The following is a 17,143-nucleotide window of genomic DNA, read 5'->3' on the forward strand; positions in this document are numbered from 1 at the left end:
ACATAGTTACATAGTTAGTACGGTCGAAAAAAGACATATGTCCATCAAGTTCAACCAGGGAATTAAGGGGTAGGGGTGTGGCGCGATATTGGGGAAGGGATGAGATTTTATATTTCTTCATAAGCATTAATCTTATTTTGTCAATTAGGAACATTCAGCACCCACCCGCTATCAAGGCAGCTGCCTATCATGTCATGCCCTACCTGCACAGGTGTGCTGGCTACTCAAATGATCCAATTAAGGAGGCCATTTAGTCAGCAGCAGCAGAAGTCCTGTGCCTGGACGCTCCAACAGGGGCCAGACACAAGCAGAAGCAGAAGCAGCAGAAGCAGCAGCAGCAGCACCACCTTTTGTTTTTTGGCTGCAGCAGCAAGGCCCACAGGGCTGGCTAGCTGGCTAGCCAGCAAGCAGGTAGCAATGAAAGTAGGAATCTTTCTTTTTAACCCTGTAAGGGGGTGGTGCACTGTACCCGAAGATACTGCCATATCGGGTCAATGCATAGGGCGACGGAAGCAAGCTTCGAAATCGGCCCCCGTTCTCAAAAATCCATTTAATATATGGTCCCCAGATAGGGGACGTATCAGATATTAAACTGATAAGAACAGATACTACACTTGATCTTAGCCAAAAGGCCGAGAAGCGATAACCGTGAAAGGGGCGGGCCCAACAAGGTCCCCTTCATGGGCACTATCACTGCTTGCTGTCAGGGAGGCTGCCAGACAATTTTCCATGCACACTCTGGGCTGGGGGGCAGTCAACCACCAGTACACACAGCAGAACCTAAACCCATACCATTATTGCTAAGCAGCAAGACAGGGGCCCATTGCACTCCCACGGGGCCTTTTTAAATGCAATCCATAACCCGGATTTGCCAGGAACCCTTCTTACTCCTCCTACTTGCATGTGACACTGGGCTTAGGATCTGCATAGGAAACACACACACAAGCACACACCTACCTTTGTTGCCTGCAGATGCCTCCTTGGCTGTCCCCAAACGGTATCAAACCAACACCCACGGGAAGCTGTAAGCATAGAGGACATGCCTGCACCCCATTGGACTTACCTGTGTGGGTTAAATCCGGGTTATTTGACAACCTATGGCGGTGATGGTTCTGCTCAGGCAGAGCAGTGCTGATGCTCCTCATAAAGCTGTCGCTGCTGTGAAGGTTCTAGGTGACATCACAAATCCCTATGGTTACATACACAACAAAGCTGGGTTGTTGTTGTTTACACTCTGCAAGGCCTGTGGAAGTGAGTGACATCATAGCACTGTAGTTCTGAGGGTTCTAGATGGATGCAACAATCTCCTGTTGCTTCTATGAAGGCCATAATAGACGACATCACCAAACAGCTCCATAGTCACATACACAGCAAAGGAGAGATGTTGTTTACACCTAGTGATGTCAGTGGTATTGAGTGACATCACAGCACAGTGCTAAGGCTCCTGGGCCTGGACACAGCAGCGGCTGCAATATCTCAACGGAGAATATGTTTATATATATGTGTGTGTGTGCGCGTATATATATATATATATATATATATATATATATATATATATATATTTCTCCGCCGAAATCACTTTTAAACCCATTTCCACCTTTTTTTCCCTTCTCTTCCTCTTACTTTTTTTTCACGTTTTTTTACGTTTTTCTCCTTTTCGCCTCTTTTCTGGGCGTATTATTCTTCTTTTTCTTCTTTTTTTTCGTCTAATGCATACCCCATCAGTGCAGCAATGCTTATTCAATACCGCCAGCAGATGGAGACACTGGGGGATAATTTTCTAAGGATTTATACTGATTTTTCCTGTCTGAATTTGTCGCACAGAAAGTTGCAGGCCAAATATGTGTGACATTTCTGCGACTTTAGCTTCTAGAGCATTTTTACAACATTATACATAGGTGCTGAATACATAAAAAGCGACTGTTCAGCGACAGACAAGTCGCATCGGCTGAAAGTAGGCCAGAATGTCAGTCCATGTTGGAGCAGGTTTAGATACAGTCTAAAGTATAGATCTCAAAGTCTGTGCACAGAATTTAGCAAGGGCCTCGCACCTTCTGATGCATCAGGTAGGTGCACAATAGCATAGCCTAACCCTCTGTACTTTGGTCTATATTGATGCGGGACATAGACAGCCAGCTGATGACCAATCCATTAGTGCAATGGATGGCTGGAAGCATTTGTCTTTGCCTTTGCAATACCACAGAAGCAATGCATGGTCAATGTACAGCAATGACACACCTGTGTGAACAGCCAGGAGACCCCCCCCCCCCCCCCCCCCATGTTATGTTACATAGTTACATAGTTAGTACGGTCGAAAAAAGACATATGTCCATCAAGTTCAACCAGGGAATTAAGGGGTAGGGGTGTGGCGCGATATTGGGGAAGGGATGAGATTTTATATTTCTTCATAAGCATTAATCTTATTTTGTCAATTAGGAACATTCAGCACCCACCCGCTATCAAGGCAGCTGCCTATCATGTCATGCCCTACCTGCACAGGTGTGCTGGCTACTCAAATGATCCAATTAAGGAGGCCATTTAGTCAGCAGCAGCAGAAGTCCTGTGCCTGGACGCTCCAACAGGGGCCAGACACAAGCAGAAGCAGAAGCAGCAGAAGCAGCAGCAGCAGCACCACCTTTTGTTTTTTGGCTGCAGCAGCAAGGCCCACAGGGCTGGCTAGCTGGCTAGCCAGCAAGCAGGTAGCAATGAAAGTAGGAATCTTTCTTTTTAACCCTGTAAGGGGGTGGTGCACTGTACCCGAAGATACTGCCATATCGGGTCAATGCATAGGGCGACGGAAGCAAGCTTCGAAATCGGCCCCCGTTCTCAAAAATCCATTTAATATATGGTCCCCAGATAGGGGACGTATCAGATATTAAACTGATAAGAACAGATACTACACTTGATCTTAGCCAAAAGGCCGAGAAGCGATAACCGTGAAAGGGGCGGGCCCAACAAGGTCCCCTTCATGGGCACTATCACTGCTTGCTGTCAGGGAGGCTGCCAGACAATTTTCCATGCACACTCTGGGCTGGGGGGCAGTCAACCACCAGTACACACAGCAGAACCTAAACCCATACCATTATTGCTAAGCAGCAAGACAGGGGCCCATTGCACTCCCACGGGGCCTTTTTAAATGCAATCCATAACCCGGATTTGCCAGGAACCCTTCTTACTCCTCCTACTTGCATGTGACACTGGGCTTAGGATCTGCATAGGAAACACACACACAAGCACACACCTACCTTTGTTGCCTGCAGATACCTCCTTGGCTGTCCCCAAACGGTATCAAACCAACACCCACGGGAAGCTGTAAGCATAGAGGACATGCCTGCACCCCATTGGACTTACCTGTGTGGGTTAAATCCGGGTTATTTGACAACCTATGGCGGTGATGGTTCTGCTCAGGCAGAGCAGTGCTGATGCTCCTCATAAAGCTGTCGCTGCTGTGAAGGTTCTAGGTGACATCACAAATCCCTATGGTTACATACACAACAAAGCTGGGTTGTTGTTGTTTACACTCTGCAAGGCCTGTGGAAGTGAGTGACATCATAGCACTGTAGTTCTGAGGGTTCTAGATGGATGCAACAATCTCCTGTTGCTTCTATGAAGGCCATAATAGACGACATCACCAAACAGCTCCATAGTCACATACACAGCAAAGGAGAGATGTTGTTTACACCTAGTGATGTCAGTGGTATTGAGTGACATCACAGCACAGTGCTAAGGCTCCTGGGCCTGGACACAGCAGCGGCTGCAATATCTCAACGGAGAATACGTTTATATATATGTGTGTGTGTGCGCGTATATATATATATATATATATATATATATATATATATATATATATTTCTCCGCCGAAATCACTTTTAAACCCATTTCCACCTTTTTTTCCCTTCTCTTCCTCTTACTTTTTTTTCACGTTTTTTTACGTTTTTCTCCTTTTCGCCTCTTTTCTGGGCGTATTATTCTTCTTTTTCTTCTTTTTTTTCGTCTAATGCATACCCCATCAGTGCAGCAATGCTTATTCAATACCGCCAGCAGATGGAGACACTGGGGGATAATTTTCTAAGGATTTATACTGATTTTTCCTGTCTGAATTTGTCGCACAGAAAGTTGCAGGCCAAATATGTGTGACATTTCTGCGACTTTAGCTTCTAGAGCATTTTTACAACATTATACATAGGTGCTGAATACATAAAAAGCGACTGTTCAGCGACAGACAAGTCGCATCGGCTGAAAGTAGGCCAGAATGTCAGTCCATGTTGGAGCAGGTTTAGATACAGTCTAAAGTATAGATCTCAAAGTCTGTGCACAGAATTTAGCAAGGGCCTCGCACCTTCTGATGCATCAGGTAGGTGCACAATAGCATAGCCTAACCCTCTGTACTTTGGTCTATATTGATGCGGGACATAGACAGCCAGCTGATGACCAATCCATTAGTGCAATGGATGGCTGGAAGCATTTGTCTTTGCCTTTGCAATACCACAGAAGCAATGCATGGTCAATGTACAGCAATGACACACCTGTGTGAACAGCCAGGAGACCCCCCCCCCCCCCATGTTATGTTACATAGTTACATAGTTAGTACGGTCGAAAAAAGACATATGTCCATCAAGTTCAACCAGGGAATTAAGGGGTAGGGGTGTGGCGCGATATTGGGGAAGGGATGAGATTTTATATTTCTTCATAAGCATTAATCTTATTTTGTCAATTAGGAACATTCAGCACCCACCCGCTATCAAGGCAGCTGCCTATCATGTCATGCCCTACCTGCACAGGTGTGCTGGCTACTCAAATGATCCAATTAAGGAGGCCATTTAGTCAGCAGCAGCAGAAGTCCTGTGCCTGGACGCTCCAACAGGGGCCAGACACAAGCAGAAGCAGAAGCAGCAGAAGCAGCAGCAGCAGCACCACCTTTTGTTTTTTGGCTGCAGCAGCAAGGCCCACAGGGCTGGCTAGCTGGCTAGCCAGCAAGCAGGTAGCAATGAAAGTAGGAATCTTTCTTTTTAACCCTGTAAGGGGGTGGTGCACTGTACCCGAAGATACTGCCATATCGGGTCAATGCATAGGGCGACGGAAGCAAGCTTCGAAATCGGCCCCCGTTCTCAAAAATCCATTTAATATATGGTCCCCAGATAGGGGACGTATCAGATATTAAACTGATAAGAACAGATACTACACTTGATCTTAGCCAAAAGGCCGAGAAGCGATAACCGTGAAAGGGGCGGGCCCAACAAGGTCCCCTTCATGGGCACTATCACTGCTTGCTGTCAGGGAGGCTGCCAGACAATTTTCCATGCACACTCTGGGCTGGGGGGCAGTCAACCACCAGTACACACAGCAGAACCTAAACCCATACCATTATTGCTAAGCAGCAAGACAGGGGCCCATTGCACTCCCACGGGGCCTTTTTAAATGCAATCCATAACCCGGATTTGCCAGGAACCCTTCTTACTCCTCCTACTTGCATGTGACACTGGGCTTAGGATCTGCATAGGAAACACACACACAAGCACACACCTACCTTTGTTGCCTGCAGATGCCTCCTTGGCTGTCCCCAAACGGTATCAAACCAACACCCACGGGAAGCTGTAAGCATAGAGGACATGCCTGCACCCCATTGGACTTACCTGTGTGGGTTAAATCCGGGTTATTTGACAACCTATGGCGGTGATGGTTCTGCTCAGGCAGAGCAGTGCTGATGCTCCTCATAAAGCTGTCGCTGCTGTGAAGGTTCTAGGTGACATCACAAATCCCTATGGTTACATACACAACAAAGCTGGGTTGTTGTTGTTTACACTCTGCAAGGCCTGTGGAAGTGAGTGACATCATAGCACTGTAGTTCTGAGGGTTCTAGATGGATGCAACAATCTCCTGTTGCTTCTATGAAGGCCATAATAGACGACATCACCAAACAGCTCCATAGTCACATACACAGCAAAGGAGAGATGTTGTTTACACCTAGTGATGTCAGTGGTATTGAGTGACATCACAGCACAGTGCTAAGGCTCCTGGGCCTGGACACAGCAGCGGCTGCAATATCTCAACGGAGAATACGTTTATATATATGTGTGTGTGTGCGCGTATATATATATATATATATATATATATATATATATATATATATATATATATTTCTCCGCCGAAATCACTTTTAAACCCATTTCCACCTTTTTTTCCCTTCTCTTCCTCTTACTTTTTTTTCACGTTTTTTTACGTTTTTCTCCTTTTCGCCTCTTTTCTGGGCGTATTATTCTTCTTTTTCTTCTTTTTTTTCGTCTAATGCATACCCCATCAGTGCAGCAATGCTTATTCAATACCGCCAGCAGATGGAGACACTGGGGGATAATTTTCTAAGGATTTATACTGATTTTTCCTGTCTGAATTTGTCGCACAGAAAGTTGCAGGCCAAATATGTGTGACATTTCTGCGACTTTAGCTTCTTGAGCATTTTTACAACATTATACATAGGTGCTGAATACATAAAAAGCGACTGTTCAGCGACAGACAAGTCGCATCGGCTGAAAGTAGGCCAGAATGTCAGTCCATGTTGGAGCAGGTTTAGATACAGTCTAAAGTATAGATCTCAAAGTCTGTGCACAGAATTTAGCAAGGGCCTCGCACCTTCTGATGCATCAGGTAGGTGCACAATAGCATAGCCTAACCCTCTGTACTTTGGTCTATATTGATGCGGGACATAGACAGCCAGCTGATGACCAATCCATTAGTGCAATGGATGGCTGGAAGCATTTGTCTTTGCCTTTGCAATACCACAGAAGCAATGCATGGTCAATGTACAGCAATGACACACCTGTGTGAACAGCCAGGAGACCCCCCCCCCCCCATGTTATGTTACATAGTTACATAGTTAGTACGGTCGAAAAAAGACATATGTCCATCAAGTTCAACCAGGGAATTAAGGGGTAGGGGTGTGGCGCGATATTGGGGAAGGGATGAGATTTTATATTTCTTCATAAGCATTAATCTTATTTTGTCAATTAGGAACATTCAGCACCCACCCGCTATCAAGGCAGCTGCCTATCATGTCATGCCCTACCTGCACAGGTGTGCTGGCTACTCAAATGATCCAATTAAGGAGGCCATTTAGTCAGCAGCAGCAGAAGTCCTGTGCCTGGACGCTCCAATAGGGGCCAGACACAAGCAGAAGCAGAAGCAGCAGAAGCAGCAGCAGCAGCACCACCTTTTGTTTTTTGGCTGCAGCAGCAAGGCCCACAGGGCTGGCTAGCTGGCTAGCCAGCAAGCAGGTAGCAATGAAAGTAGGAATCTTTCTTTTTAACCCTGTAAGGGGGTGGTGCACTGTACCCGAAGATACTGCCATATCGGGTCAATGCATAGGGCGACGGAAGCAAGCTTCGAAATCGGCCCCCGTTCTCAAAAATCCATTTAATATATGGTCCCCAGATAGGGGACGTATCAGATATTAAACTGATAAGAACAGATACTACACTTGATCTTAGCCAAAAGGCCGAGAAGCGATAACCGTGAAAGGGGCGGGCCCAACAAGGTCCCCTTCATGGGCACTATCACTGCTTGCTGTCAGGGAGGCTGCCAGACAATTTTCCATGCACACTCTGGGCTGGGGGGCAGTCAACCACCAGTACACACAGCAGAACCTAAACCCATACCATTATTGCTAAGCAGCAAGACAGGGGCCCATTGCACTCCCACGGGGCCTTTTTAAATGCAATCCATAACCCGGATTTGCCAGGAACCCTTCTTACTCCTCCTACTTGCATGTGACACTGGGCTTAGGATCTGCATAGGAAACACACACACAAGCACACACCTACCTTTGTTGCCTGCAGATGCCTCCTTGGCTGTCCCCAAACGGTATCAAACCAACACCCACGGGAAGCTGTAAGCATAGAGGACATGCCTGCACCCCATTGGACTTACCTGTGTGGGTTAAATCCGGGTTATTTGACAACCTATGGCGGTGATGGTTCTGCTCAGGCAGAGCAGTGCTGATGCTCCTCATAAAGCTGTCGCTGCTGTGAAGGTTCTAGGTGACATCACAAATCCCTATGGTTACATACACAACAAAGCTGGGTTGTTGTTGTTTACACTCTGCAAGGCCTGTGGAAGTGAGTGACATCATAGCACTGTAGTTCTGAGGGTTCTAGATGGATGCAACAATCTCCTGTTGCTTCTATGAAGGCCATAATAGACGACATCACCAAACAGCTCCATAGTCACATACACAGCAAAGGAGAGATGTTGTTTACACCTAGTGATGTCAGTGGTATTGAGTGACATCACAGCACAGTGCTAAGGCTCCTGGGCCTGGACACAGCAGCGGCTGCAATATCTCAACGGAGAATACGTTTATATATATGTGTGTGTGTGCGCGTATATATATATATATATATATATATATATATATATATATATATATATATATATTTCTCCGCCGAAATCACTTTTAAACCCATTTCCACCTTTTTTTCCCTTCTCTTCCTCTTACTTTTTTTTCACGTTTTTTTACGTTTTTCTCCTTTTCGCCTCTTTTCTGGGCGTATTATTCTTCTTTTTCTTCTTTTTTTTCGTCTAATGCATACCCCATCAGTGCAGCAATGCTTATTCAATACCGCCAGCAGATGGAGACACTGGGGGATAATTTTCTAAGGATTTATACTGATTTTTCCTGTCTGAATTTGTCGCACAGAAAGTTGCAGGCCAAATATGTGTGACATTTCTGCGACTTTAGCTTCTAGAGCATTTTTACAACATTATACATAGGTGCTGAATACATAAAAAGCGACTGTTCAGCGACAGACAAGTCGCATCGGCTGAAAGTAGGCCAGAATGTCAGTCCATGTTGGAGCAGGTTTAGATACAGTCTAAAGTATAGATCTCAAAGTCTGTGCACAGAATTTAGCAAGGGCCTCGCACCTTCTGATGCATCAGGTAGGTGCACAATAGCATAGCCTAACCCTCTGTACTTTGGTCTATATTGATGCGGGACATAGACAGCCAGCTGATGACCAATCCATTAGTGCAATGGATGGCTGGAAGCCTTTGTCTTTGCCTTTGCAATACCACAGAAGCAATGCATGGTCAATGTACAGCAATGACACACCTGTGTGAACAGCCAGGAGACCCCCCCCCCCCCCCATGTTATGTTACATAGTTACATAGTTAGTACGGTCGAAAAAAGACATATGTCCATCAAGTTCAACCAGGGAATTAAGGGGTAGGGGTGTGGCGCGATATTGGGGAAGGGATGAGATTTTATATTTCTTCATAAGCATTAATCTTATTTTGTCAATTAGGAACATTCAGCACCCACCCGCTATCAAGGCAGCTGCCTATCATGTCATGCCCTACCTGCACAGGTGTGCTGGCTACTCAAATGATCCAATTAAGGAGGCCATTTAGTCAGCAGCAGCAGAAGTCCTGTGCCTGGACGCTCCAACAGGGGCCAGACACAAGCAGAAGCAGAAGCAGCAGAAGCAGCAGCAGCAGCACCACCTTTTGTTTTTTGGCTGCAGCAGCAAGGCCCACAGGGCTGGCTAGCTGGCTAGCCAGCAAGCAGGTAGCAATGAAAGTAGGAATCTTTCTTTTTAACCCTGTAAGGGGGTGGTGCACTGTACCCGAAGATACTGCCATATCGGGTCAATGCATAGGGCGACGGAAGCAAGCTTCGAAATCGGCCCCCGTTCTCAAAAATCCATTTAATATATGGTCCCCAGATAGGGGACGTATCAGATATTAAACTGATAAGAACAGATACTACACTTGATCTTAGCCAAAAGGCCGAGAAGCGATAACCTTGAAAGGGGCGGGCCCAACAAGGTCCCCTTCATGGGCACTATCACTGCTTGCTGTCAGGGAGGCTGCCAGACAATTTTCCATGCACACTCTGGGCTGGGGGGCAGTCAACCACCAGTACACACAGCAGAACCTAAACCCATACCATTATTGCTAAGCAGCAAGACAGGGGCCCATTGCACTCCCACGGGGCCTTTTTAAATGCAATCCATAACCCGGATTTGCCAGGAACCCTTCTTACTCCTCCTACTTGCATGTGACACTGGGCTTAGGATCTGCATAGGAAACACACACACAAGCACACACCTACCTTTGTTGCCTGCAGATGCCTCCTTGGCTGTCCCCAAACGGTATCAAACCAACACCCACGGGAAGCTGTAAGCATAGAGGACATGCCTGCACCCCATTGGACTTACCTGTGTGGGTTAAATCCGGGTTATTTGACAACCTATGGCGGTGATGGTTCTGCTCAGGCAGAGCAGTGCTGATGCTCCTCATAAAGCTGTCGCTGCTGTGAAGGTTCTAGGTGACATCACAAATCCCTATGGTTACATACACAACAAAGCTGGGTTGTTGTTGTTTACACTCTGCAAGGCCTGTGGAAGTGAGTGACATCATAGCACTGTAGTTCTGAGGGTTCTAGATGGATGCAACAATCTCCTGTTGCTTCTATGAAGGCCATAATAGACGACATCACCAAACAGCTCCATAGTCACATACACAGCAAAGGAGAGATGTTGTTTACACCTAGTGATGTCAGTGGTATTGAGTGACATCACAGCACAGTGCTAAGGCTCCTGGGCCTGGACACAGCAGCGGCTGCAATATCTCAACGGAGAATACGTTTATATATATGTGTGTGTGTGCGCGTATATATATATATATATATATATATATATCTATATATATTATATATATATATATATATTTCTCCGCCGAAATCACTTTTAAACCCATTTCCACCTTTTTTTCCCTTCTCTTCCTCTTACTTTTTTTTCACGTTTTTTTACGTTTTTCTCCTTTTCGCCTCTTTTCTGGGCGTATTATTCTTCTTTTTCTTCTTTTTTTTCGTCTAATGCATACCCCATCAGTGCAGCAATGCTTATTCAATACCGCCAGCAGATGGAGACACTGGGGGATAATTTTCTAAGGATTTATACTGATTTTTCCTGTCTGAATTTGTCGCACAGAAAGTTGCAGGCCAAATATGTGTGACATTTCTGCGACTTTAGCTTCTAGAGCATTTTTACAACATTATACATAGGTGCTGAATACATAAAAAGCGACTGTTCAGCGACAGACAAGTCGCATCGGCTGAAAGTAGGCCAGAATGTCAGTCCATGTTGGAGCAGGTTTAGATACAGTCTAAAGTATAGATCTCAAAGTCTGTGCACAGAATTTAGCAAGGGCCTCGCACCTTCTGATGCATCAGGTAGGTGCACAATAGCATAGCCTAACCCTCTGTACTTTGGTCTATATTGATGCGGGACATAGACAGCCAGCTGATGACCAATCCATTAGTGCAATGGATGGCTGGAAGCATTTGTCTTTGCCTTTGCAATACCACAGAAGCAATGCATGGTCAATGTACAGCAATGACACACCTGTGTGAACAGCCAGGAGACCCCCCCCCCCCCCCCCCCCCATGTTATGTTACATAGTTACATAGTTAGTACGGTCGAAAAAAGACATATGTCCATCAAGTTCAACCAGGGAATTAAGGGGTAGGGGTGTGGCGCGATATTGGGGAAGGGATGAGATTTTATATTTCTTCATAAGCATTAATCTTATTTTGTCAATTAGGAACATTCAGCACCCACCCGCTATCAAGGCAGCTGCCTATCATGTCATGCCCTACCTGCACAGGTGTGCTGGCTACTCAAATGATCCAATTAAGGAGGCCATTTAGTCAGCAGCAGAAGTCCTGTGCCTGGACGCTCCAACAGGGGCCAGACACAAGCAGAAGCAGAAGCAGCAGAAGCAGCAGCAGCAGCACCACCTTTTGTTTTTTGGCTGCAGCAGCAAGGCCCACAGGGCTGGCTAGCTGGCTAGCCAGCAAGCAGGTAGCAATGAAAGTAGGAATCTTTCTTTTTAACCCTGTAAGGGGGTGGTGCACTGTACCCGAAGATACTGCCATATCGGGTCAATGCATAGGGCGACGGAAGCAAGCTTCGAAATCGGCCCCCGTTCTCAAAAATCCATTTAATATATGGTCCCCAGATAGGGGACGTATCAGATATTAAACTGATAAGAACAGATACTACACTTGATCTTAGCCAAAAGGCCGAGAAGCGATAACCGTGAAAGGGGCGGGCCCAACAAGGTCCCCTTCATGGGCACTATCACTGCTTGCTGTCAGGGAGGCTGCCAGACAATTTTCCATGCACACTCTGGGCTGGGGGGCAGTCAACCACCAGTACACACAGCAGAACCTAAACCCATACCATTATTGCTAAGCAGCAAGACAGGGGCCCATTGCACTCCCACGGGGCCTTTTTAAATGCAATCCATAACCCGGATTTGCCAGGAACCCTTCTTACTCCTCCTACTTGCATGTGACACTGGGCTTAGGATCTGCATAGGAAACACACACACAAGCACACACCTACCTTTGTTGCCTGCAGATGCCTCCTTGGCTGTCCCCAAACGGTATCAAACCAACACCCACGGGAAGCTGTAAGCATAGAGGACATGCCTGCACCCCATTGGACTTACCTGTGTGGGTTAAATCCGGGTTATTTGACAACCTATGGCGGTGATGGTTCTGCTCAGGCAGAGCAGTGCTGATGCTCCTCATAAAGCTGTCGCTGCTGTGAAGGTTCTAGGTGACATCACAAATCCCTATGGTTACATACACAACAAAGCTGGGTTGTTGTTGTTTACACTCTGCAAGGCCTGTGGAAGTGAGTGACATCATAGCACTGTAGTTCTGAGGGTTCTAGATGGATGCAACAATCTCCTGTTGCTTCTATGAAGGCCATAATAGACGACATCACCAAACAGCTCCATAGTCACATACACAGCAAAGGAGAGATGTTGTTTACACCTAGTGATGTCAGTGGTATTGAGTGACATCACAGCACAGTGCTAAGGCTCCTGGGCCTGGACACAGCAGCGGCTGCAATATCTCAACGGAGAATACGTTTATATATATGTGTGTGTGTGCGCGTATATATATATATATATATATATATATATATATATATTTATCCGCCGAAATCACTTTTAAACCCATTTCCACCTTTTTTTCCCTTCTCTTCCTCTTACTTTTTTTTCACGTTTTTTTACGTTTTTCCTCCTTTTCGCCTCTTTTCTGGGCGTATTATTCTTCTTTTTCTTCTTTTTTTTCGTCTAATGCATACCCCATCAGTGCAGCAATGCTTATTCAATACCGCCAGCAGATGGAGACACTGGGGGATAATTTTCTAAGGATTTATACTGATTTTTTCCTGTCTGAATTTGTCGCACAGAAAGTTGCAGGCCAAATATGTGTGACATTTCTGCGACTTTAGCTTCTAGAGCATTTTTACAACATTATACATAGGTGCTGAATACATAAAAAGCGACTGTTCAGCGACAGACAAGTCGCATCGGCTGAAAGTAGGCCAGAATGTCAGTCCATGTTGGAGCAGGTTTAGATACAGTCTAAAGTATAGATCTCAAAGTCTGTGCACAGAATTTAGCAAGGGCCTCGCACCTTCTGATGCATCAGGTAGGTGCACAATAGCATAGCCTAACCCTCTGTACTTTGGGTCTATATTGATGCGGGACATAGACAGCCAGCTGATGACCAATCCAATTAGTGCAATGGATGGCTGGAAGCATTTGTCTTTGCCTTTGCAATACCACAGAAGCAATGCATGGTCAATGTACAGCAATGACACACCTGTGTGAACAGCCAGGAGGACCCCCCCCCCCCCCCCATGTTATGTTACATAGTTACATAGTTAGTACGGTCGAAAAAAGACATATGTCCATCAAGTTCAACCAGGGAATTAAGGGGTAGGGGTGTGGCGCGATATTGGGGAAGGGATGAGATTTTATATTTCTTCATAAGCATTAATCTTATTTTGTCAATTAGGAACATTCAGCACCCACCCGCTATCAAGGCAGCTGCCTATCATGTCATGCCCTACCTGCACAGGTGTGCTGGCTACTCAAATGATCCAATTAAGGAGGCCATTTAGTCAGCAGCAGCAGAAGTCCTGTGCCTGGACGCTCCAACAGGGGCCAGACACAAGCAGAAGCAGAAGCAGCAGAAGCAGCAGCAGCAGCACCACCTTTTGTTTTTTGCTGCAGCAGCAAGGCCCACAGGGCTGGCTAGCTGGCTAGCCAGCAAGCAGGTAGCAATGAAAGTAGGAATCTTTCTTTTTAACCCTGTAAGGGGGGTGGTGCACTGTACCCGAAGATACTGCCATATCGGGTCAATGCATAGGGCGACGGAAGCAAGCTTCGAAATCGGCCCCCGTTCTCAAAAATCCATTTAATATATGGTCCCCAGATAGGGGACGTATCAGATATTAAAACTGATAAGAACAGATACTACACTTGATCTTAGCCAAAAGGCCGAGAAGCGATAACCGTGAAAGGGGCGGGCCCAACAAGGTCCCCTTCATGGGCACTATCACTGCTTGCTGTCAGGGAGGCTGCCAGACAATTTTCCATGCACACTCTGGGCTGGGGGGCAGTCAACCACCAGTACACACAGCAGAACCTAAACCCATACCATTATTGCTAAGCAGCAAGACAGGGGCCCATTGCACTCCCACGGGGCCTTTTTAAATGCAATCCATAACCGGATTTGCCAGGAACCCTTCTTACTCCTCCTACTTGCATGTGACACTGGGCTTTAGGATCTGCATAGGAAACACACACACAAGCACACACCTACCTTTGTTGCCTGCAGATGCCTCCTTGGCTGTCCCAAACGGTATCAAACCAACACCCACGGGAAGCTGTAAGCATAGAGGACATGCCTGCACCCATTGGACTTACCTGTGTGGGTTAAATCCGGGTTATTTGACAACCTATGGCGGTGATGGTTCTGCTCAGGCAGAGCAGTGCTGATGCTCCTCATAAAGCTGTCGCTGCTGTGAAGGTTCTAGGTGACATCACAAATCCCTATGGTTACATACACAACAAAGCTGGGTTGTTGTTGTTTACACTCTGCAAGGCCTGTGGAAGTGAGTGACATCATAGCACTGTAGTTCTGAGGGTTCTAGATGGATGCAACAATCTCCTGTTGCTTCTATGAAGGCCATAATAGACGACATCACCAAACAGCTCCATAGTCACATACACAGCAAAGGAGAGATGTTGTTTACACCTAGTGATGTCAGTGGTATTGAGTGACATCACAGCACAGTGCTAAGGCTCCTGGGCCTGGACACAGCAGCGGCTGCAATATCTCAACGGAGAATACGTTTATATATATGTGTGTGTGTGCGCGTATATATATATATATATATATATACTATATATATATATATATATATATTTCTCCGCCGAAATCACTTTTAAACCCATTTCCACCTTTTTTTCCCTTCTCTTCCTCTTACTTTTTTTTTCACGTTTTTTACGTTTTTCTCCTTTTCGCCTCTTTTCTGGGCGTATTATTCTTCTTTTTCTTCTTTTTTTTCGTCTAATGCATACCCCATCAGTGCAGCAATGCTCTATTCAATACCGCCAGCAGATGGAGACACTGGGGGATAATTTTCTAAGGATTTATACTGATTTTTCCTGTCTGAATTTGTCGCACAGAAAGTTGCAGGCCAAATATGTGTGACATTTCTGCGACTTTAGCTTCTAGAGCATTTTTACAACATTATACATAGGTGCTGAATACATAAAAAGCGACTGTTCAGCGACAGGACAAGTCGCATCGGCTGAAAGTAGGCCAGAATGTCAGTCCATGTTGGAGCAGGTTTAGATACAGTCTAAAGTATAGATCTCAAAGTCTGTGCACAGAATTTAGCAAGGGCCTCGCACCTTCTGATGCATCAGGTAGGTGCACAATAGCATAGCCTAACCCTCTGTACTTTGGTCTATATTGATGCGGGACATAGACAGCCAGCTGATGACCAATCCATTAGTGCAATGGATGGCTGGAAGCATTTGTCTTTGCCTTTGCAATACCACAGAAGCAATGCATGGTCAATGTACAGCAATGACACACCTGTGTGAACAGCCAGGAGACCCCCCCCCCCCCCCCCCATGTTATGTTACATAGTTACATAGTTAGTACGGTCGAAAAAGACATATGTCCATCAAGTTCAACCAGGAATTAAGGGGTAGGGGTGTGGCGCGATATTGGGGAAGGGATGAGATTTTATATTTCTTCATAAGCATTAATCTTATTTTGTCAATTAGGAACATTCAGCACCCACCCGCTATCAAGGCAGCTGCCTATCATGTCATGCCCTACCTGCACAGATGTGCTGGCTACTCAAATGATCCAATTAAGGAGGCCATTTAGTCAGCAGCAGCAGAAGTCCTGTGCCTGGACGCTCCAACAGGGGCCAGACACAAGCAGAAGCAGAAGCAGCAGAAGCAGCAGCAGCAGCACCACCTTTTGTTTTTTGGCTGCAGCAGCAAGGCCCACAGGGCTGGCTAGCTGGCTAGCCAGCAAGCAGGTAGCAATGAAAGTAGGAATCTTTCTTTTTAACCCTGTAAGGGGGTGGTGCACTGTACCCGAAGATACTGCCATATCGGGTCAATGCATAGGGCGACGGAAGCAAGCTTCGAAATCGGCCCCCCGTTCTCAAAAATCCATTTAATATATGGTCCCCAGATAGGGGACGTATCAGATATTAAACTGATAAGAACAGATACTACACTTGATCTTAGCCAAAAGGCCGAGAAGCGATAACCGTGAAGGGGCGGCCCAACAAGGTCCCCTTCATGGGCACTATCACTGCTTGCTGTCAGGGAGGCTGCCAGACAATTTTCCATGCACACTCTGGGCTGGGGGGCAGTCAACCACCAGTACACACAGCAGAACCTAAACCCATACCATTATTGCTAAGCAGCAAGACAGGGGCCCATTGCACTCCCACGGGGCCTTTTTAAATGCAATCCATAACCCGGATTTGCCAGGAACCCTTCTTACTCCTCCTACTTGCATGTGACACTGGGCTTAGGATCTGCATAGGAAACACACACACAAGCACACACCTACCTTTGTTGCCTGCAGATGCCTCCTTGGCTGTCCCCAAACGGTATCAAACCAACACCCACGGGAAGCTGTAAGCATAGAGGACATGCCTGCACCCCATTGGACTTACCTGTGTGGGTTAAATCCGGGTTATTTGACAACCTATGGCGGTGATGGTTCTGCTCAGGCAGAGCA

General features: G+C 46.2%; 8 non-coding genes across 8 annotated transcripts; all 8 read right to left on the reverse strand.

Annotated features, from left to right (window-relative positions):
• Window positions 1-453: 453 nt before the first annotated feature.
• Window positions 454-644, reverse strand: LOC130310323 (U2 spliceosomal RNA). Its single transcript, XR_008858852.1, has one exon. It is a non-coding gene; the product is annotated as a U2 spliceosomal RNA (small nuclear RNA).
• A 2,097-nt stretch (window positions 645-2,741) lies between these two features.
• LOC130310335 (U2 spliceosomal RNA) lies at window positions 2,742-2,932 on the reverse strand. The gene has a single exon (XR_008858863.1). It is a non-coding gene; the product is annotated as a U2 spliceosomal RNA (small nuclear RNA).
• A 2,091-nt stretch (window positions 2,933-5,023) lies between these two features.
• On the reverse strand, window positions 5,024-5,214 carry LOC130310346 (U2 spliceosomal RNA). The gene has a single exon (XR_008858874.1). It is a non-coding gene; the product is annotated as a U2 spliceosomal RNA (small nuclear RNA).
• A 2,096-nt stretch (window positions 5,215-7,310) lies between these two features.
• On the reverse strand, window positions 7,311-7,501 carry LOC130310358 (U2 spliceosomal RNA). The gene has a single exon (XR_008858885.1). It is a non-coding gene; the product is annotated as a U2 spliceosomal RNA (small nuclear RNA).
• Window positions 7,502-9,601: 2,100 nt separating this feature from the next.
• Window positions 9,602-9,792, reverse strand: LOC130310370 (U2 spliceosomal RNA). Its single transcript, XR_008858897.1, has one exon. It is a non-coding gene; the product is annotated as a U2 spliceosomal RNA (small nuclear RNA).
• Window positions 9,793-11,900: 2,108 nt separating this feature from the next.
• LOC130310383 (U2 spliceosomal RNA) lies at window positions 11,901-12,091 on the reverse strand. Its single transcript, XR_008858909.1, has one exon. It is a non-coding gene; the product is annotated as a U2 spliceosomal RNA (small nuclear RNA).
• A 2,090-nt stretch (window positions 12,092-14,181) lies between these two features.
• Window positions 14,182-14,373, reverse strand: LOC130310434 (U2 spliceosomal RNA). The gene has a single exon (XR_008858959.1). It is a non-coding gene; the product is annotated as a U2 spliceosomal RNA (small nuclear RNA).
• Window positions 14,374-16,469: 2,096 nt separating this feature from the next.
• LOC130310425 (U2 spliceosomal RNA) lies at window positions 16,470-16,661 on the reverse strand. Its single transcript, XR_008858950.1, has one exon. It is a non-coding gene; the product is annotated as a U2 spliceosomal RNA (small nuclear RNA).
• Window positions 16,662-17,143: the final 482 nt, after the last annotated feature.

Source organism: Hyla sarda, unplaced genomic scaffold (genome assembly GCF_029499605.1).
Source record: "Hyla sarda isolate aHylSar1 unplaced genomic scaffold, aHylSar1.hap1 scaffold_157, whole genome shotgun sequence".
NCBI lineage: Eukaryota > Metazoa > Chordata > Amphibia > Anura > Hylidae > Hyla > Hyla sarda.